Source organism: Peromyscus californicus, unplaced genomic scaffold (genome assembly GCF_007827085.1).
Source record: "Peromyscus californicus insignis strain IS unplaced genomic scaffold, ASM782708v3 Scaffold_18__1_contigs__length_77618521, whole genome shotgun sequence".
NCBI lineage: Eukaryota > Metazoa > Chordata > Mammalia > Rodentia > Cricetidae > Peromyscus > Peromyscus californicus.
Window position 1 is genome coordinate 75,777,593 of NW_026294480.1, and position 6,000 is coordinate 75,783,592.

A 6,000-nucleotide genomic window follows, 5' to 3' on the forward strand; every position below is an offset into this window, starting at 1 on the left:
ATACATAATTAAGAAACAAAAACTTTATAGTGTGGCATGCAATAAGCTTTAAATAAATGGAAAATGCCTGGGTGGGAGAGTCAACATTTAATCAATATCATTCTACTTAAATGAATCCATTAAGTCACTGTGGTCTCAGTCAAAACACTAGGATTTAAAAACCTTCTTGCATTGTTGGTTCTGCTCTCTGAAGAACCATGACTAGTACACAAGGTGCATCTACACACCTTACACCTTCATTTAGGATCTGGAAGGAAACACACCTGCTAGAGGCTGATTGTGGGAAGGGGCACTGATGACTTCTTACATTAGATATTTGCAACTAACCAAAAAATGAAAAATGAAAAACCATTTTATTCTGGTTAAAACTGTAAGCATTTGTGAAAAGGCTTTAACATTTCAATCAATAAAGAAGGAATATAGTGCAGGACATAATTGGGATAAATGCAAGAGAATGGGAAAAATATTCTTCCCCAGGGAACAACACACCAATTGGCTATCCAATACTGAATGGTCAGCCCTATAAGCATTTATGAGTTGTTGAATATGTTTATACACATATGTGTGTATATGTATGTATTTACCAGAAATTAATGAAAAAGAGGCCATGCATTTGAAAGAGAAAAAGAAGGGGTATATAGGAGTGTTTGGAGGGAGGAAGGGAAAGGGAGAAATTATGAAATTATATTATAATCTCAAAAAATAAAAGAAATTTTAAAGGGCTTTGTTAGAAGTCAACGTTTCCCCCTTTTTTTTTTCTTTTTTCTTTTCCTTTCCATGGATTTTTTTTGTATTTATTTTAATTTATTTTGCAATACAATTCAGTTCTACATATCAGCCACAGATTCCCTTGTTCTCCCCCCTCCCGTCCCCCTCACCTTCCCCCAACCCCCCCCCATTCCCATCTCCTCCAGGGCAAAGCCTTCCCCACAGACTTTATCTATTCATCATACCCACACTGACAACAGTGTGATGACACAGAACAACCACTCCTTGCTGCCGACCACTGCATCTCCCAGCCGCTATTTAACCCATCTAGATATCAACTTGTTGATCTAAAATCAAAACAGAACATGGTTGTCCCATCATTGTTTGCTTGAGAAATGTCTCCCATAAGCTTACGCATTCGACACTGATACTTGGAGGTCAGGCTTGGGGAGCAAGTGCTTGGAGCCATCTTGCCTCCCCCATGTCCTTTCTTGTACCCCACCCCCTTAGGGTACCCTGATTTATTCTTTCCACATTTCCATAGATATATAAAGAATACAAGAATTTTTGGTCTTCTAACTTCAAAAGAAGGCAGAAATGCACAGGTAAACTGGTCCCCAGGTGGTAGCACTGTTTGGAAAGGTTATGGAACCTTTAGGAGGTGGAGCCTTCATGAAGGAAGTGTGTCACCAGGGTGGGCTTTGAGGTTCATTTATTTATTTTTATTGGAAATAGATTTGCTGTGGGATGGTCTGTATGTCAAGTGTGTTGCTGATTAGTCAATAAATAAAACGCTGATTGGCCATTGGCTAGGCAGGAAGTATAGGCGGGACAAGGAAGAGAATAAAGCTGGGAAGTGGAAGGCTGAGTCAGAGACACTGCCAGCTGCCACGATGAGAAACAGGATGTGAAGATGCGGTAAGCCACGAGCCATGTGGCAAGGTATAGATTAATGGAAATGGATTAATTTAAGCTGTAAGAACAGTTAGCAAGAAGCCTGCCACGGCCATACAGTTTGTAACCAATGTAAGTCTCTGTGTTTACTTGGTCGGGTCTGAGTGGCTGTGGGACTGGCAGGTGAGAGAGATTTGTCCTGACTGTGGGCCAGGCAGGAAAACTCTAGCTACAAATGGCGTCCAACATGGTGGCAAGAGTTTCCACCTAAAAACTGAGAAAAAAGATTCTAAAACAGAGCTAAAAACAGTTCCTAATTGTCTCTCTCAAATGAGCAGCAGCTGCCGGTTTGAGCTACTGGTGGGTTCCTGGAGTGTGCGCTCGACCTGCAGTATGGCGGGAATGAGGCCTCTGCAAGTGGCACATTAAGCTGCATGGTGGATTTAGCCTTTGCTAGTACAAAACAAAAAAAGAGGTTTCTGGGCTACACGCTGCTTGGCTAAAAGCATAGACCCACGATAGCTCCCAAAGCTGGCAGTAAATGTTGGGAAGCTGAGGTGGGTGGAGCCAGCAGCCACAACTGCTGCAGCTTAAAGCAATAGATTCACAATAAGACAGATTCAGATGTAATAGTTTACAATGTGTGTAAAATATACGTAGGCTTGAAAGAGACAAAAAAAGGTGATATATACAGTTATATAAACAAATACATACTTTAAAAAATAAAGTCTTTAAAGAGACAGTAAAGTTAATATAAAAAATAAGCCACGTAAAGATGAATATTACACAGAGAATCTGGATTGTGTTGTCTTTGGGATTCTTAACTGCAGAGAGATATTTGATTGTAAAGGAAGCTGAGTTAAACCAATATGTATACTTTAAAGATACCTTGACTTCAAAATTTGGATATAAGGATATGTTGCTTTGGAAAAGACTCTTTTGTACCCACAGAAAGCCAGAGGCTATGAATTTGTTCCAGATTAAGATATATCAGGTTTGACCAGCCAAGACCCCCTGAAAAGTCTCCGATGGCACCATGGCCCAGATGATCCAACATCCAGAACCGTTTCAAGGCGACTGGCTCAGATGATACACCCTCACGGACTACTCCATAATCCTAAAATTTTCTTTGTGTCCCCATAAGATACAGCACCCCCCTCCAGCAGGAAATAGTAAGAGAAGCTATGCCCAAATTCCCAAATTATATGTAATTTTACTTTGTTAAGGTTAAAATCTTCCTTTTTGAAAAAAAAAAGGGGGGCAAGTGCTGTGGGATGGTCTGTATGTCAAGTGTGTTGCTGATTAGTCAATAAATAAAACGCTGATTGGCCATTGGCTAGGCAGGAAGTATAGGCGGGACAAGGAGGAGAATAAAGCTGGGAAGTAGAAGGCTGAGTCAGAGAGACACTGCCAGCTGCCACGATGACAAACAGCATGTGAAGATGCCAGTAAGCCACGAGCCATGTGGCAAGGTATAGATTAATGGAAATGGATTAATTTAAGCTGTAAGAACAGTTAGCAAGAAGCCTGCCATGGCCATACAGTTTGTAACCAATATAAGTCTCTGTGTTTACTTGGTCGGGTCTAAGTGGCTGTGGGACTGGCAGGTGAGAGAGATTTGTCCTGACTGTGGGCCAAGCAGGAAAACTCTAGCTACATAGATTTATTTTTATACAATATTTTTTATTGTAGTTTACCCTTCCCCAGCTCCTTCCAATTTCTCCTTATCTCCCCTCCAACCCAAATCTACACCTTTTCTTTCTTTCTCCTTAGAAAACAAACAGAAATCTAAAAATTAATAATAAAATAAGATAAAGTCAAATCAAACAAACCAAAGAAAAAGAACCAAAGAAAAAGCAGAAGAAACACATACAGACACCAAGACACACATGTCCACACACACAGGAATCCCATTTAAAAAAAGAAAGAAAAACAGAAACCATAATATATAAGCAAAAGGCCTGTATGGCTTTTGTTGTTGTTGTTTTAAAAAACATACAAAGCATATGATACAAAAAAAATTCAAAAATGCCATTGAGTTTGCTTTGTGTTGTCCATCTGGGCATGGGGCCTTCACTTTGACTGGTTTGTATAACCAGTGAGACTCCATTGGAGAAAACTAAATTTTCCTTCGCTGGTGGATATCAATTAGAGATAGCTTCTGGGTTATAGATAGGGGCTTGTGTCCACTCTCTGCACTGGGATCACATCTGGCTTAGGGTTTGTGTCCACTCTCTGCACTGGGATCACATCTGGCTTAGAGTTTGTGTCCACTCTCTGCACTGGGATCACATCTGGCTAGGACATCTGCAGGTCCTGGTATGTTGCCACAGTCCTTGTGAGCTCAAATGTGGGCTGCTCCTGCTATTCAGAAGGCCTTGTTTCCTTGTGTCCTAATCTCCTCTGCCTTTAAAAACATTTCCAGCTCCTCTGTCATAGGGTTTCATAAGCCCTGTAGGGAGGGATTTGATGGAGACAGTCCTTTTAGGGCTGAGTATTCCGAAGTCTCTCACTCTCTACACACTGTCAAGTTGTGAGTCCCTGTGTTTGTTCCCACCTAGTGCAGAAGGGAGCTTCTCTGATGATGGCTGAGCAAGGCACTGATCTATGAGAAAAGCAGAATGTCATTAGGGATCATTTTATTGCTGTGCTCCTTTGGCATTCCCCTAGGTCCCTGGGCTATCTAGATTCAGGTTCTTGGTCATCTGAGCAGTGTCCAGGATGGGTTTCATGCCATGGAGTCGGTCTTAAATCCCATCAGGTAAGTTTTGTGCCGTCATTGCACCAGTGTATCTTTCAAGCAAGTCACCATTGTAGGTCAAAGGGTTTATAGCTGAGTTGGTGTTTACCTTTCTCCTCTTGTAGTGTACAGAGCACCTTTTAGTGCCATGAGTACTAGTCAGTGGGAGTGAAGGCTCTGACTAGGCACCAGGTTCAACTTCACCATGTTCAGTGAGTTGTGTTAGCATTGTCTTCAGCAGCAGGGCCTTATCATCAGTTTGTGAAGAGCAGCCAATAGCTTTGATAATATCCTGGGGGAGGGGGTCTGGGAGTTTCCATTGACCCATTTGGCCAACAACTAGTTTAGATGTAACCCATTCTAGGAACTGGAGGTTTCATTTGTTGAGGAGGAATGTCTAGTTAAGGATTTTGTCTCCCCCATTTAGAGTTTTTTTATATAGGTATATATTTAATGAAGCTTCCACTGTATTAGATTTTCATGCAATCCCTCAAACGGCTATTAATTTTAACTATCCCTCCCCATATTCCCTCACTTACTCCCCCCCCCACCTATTACCATTTGAATCTTTGTTTCTATTTCCCAACCCAGTTCGTCCAAACTATCTATTCTATTTCTTCTTCCTAAGGAAAACCATCTTACTCCCTGCCCAAGTCCCCTACTCTATATATAACTTCTGTGGTTATATGGATTACAGCCTTGTATCAAAGACTTAATAACTAATATCCACATATAAATGAATATACACCTTTTTTAACTCTTCAGATCTGGGTTATCTTACTTAGGATGATTGTTTTCTAGCTTGATCTATTTGCCTGTGAATTTCATATCATTTTTTAACACTGAGAAATATTCTAATGTGTAAACATATGACATTTTCTTTAGTCATTCATCTGTTAACGGACATCTAGGCTGTTTTCAATTTCTAGTTATCATACATAGAGCAGCAATGAACATGGATGAGCAAGTGTCTCTGCAGTAGAATGCAAAGTCCTTGGGATATATGCCTAAGAGTGGTAAAGCTGGATCTTGAGATAGATCAATTCCTATCTTCCTGAGGAACCGACACACTGATTTCCAAGTTTGCACTCCTATCAGCAATGAACAAGTCTTCCCCTTGCTCCACATCCTTGCCAGCATGAGTTGTCACTTCCTTTATTCATCTTGGCCATTCTGACTGGTGTAAGATGAAATCTCAAATTACTTTTGATTTGCATTTCTCTGAAAACTGAGGATGTTGAACATTTCTTTATAAGTGCTTCTCAGCCATTTGAGATTCTTCTGTTGAGAATTCTGTTTATTAAACTGTAGCTCATTTTTAAATGTGTTGTTTTCATGATGTCTGGTTTTTTATTTTAGTTCTTTATGTATTTTAGATAGTAGCTGTCTATTAGGTGTTTATTTGGTTAAAAAGAAGTCTTTTCCCATTCTGTAGCCTGCAGCTTTATTTGAATGATGGTGTCCTTTGGCTTACAGAAGCTTTTTAGTTTCATGAGGTTCCATTTAGTAATTGTTGTTCTTAGTGCCTGTGCTATCAGGGCTCTGTTCAGGAAGTCATCTCCTGTGCCAGTGAATTCAAGACTACTGCCTGCTCCCTCTTCTGCCAGATTCAGTATATATGGCCTTATGTGGAGATCTTTGATCCATTTGGATTGGAG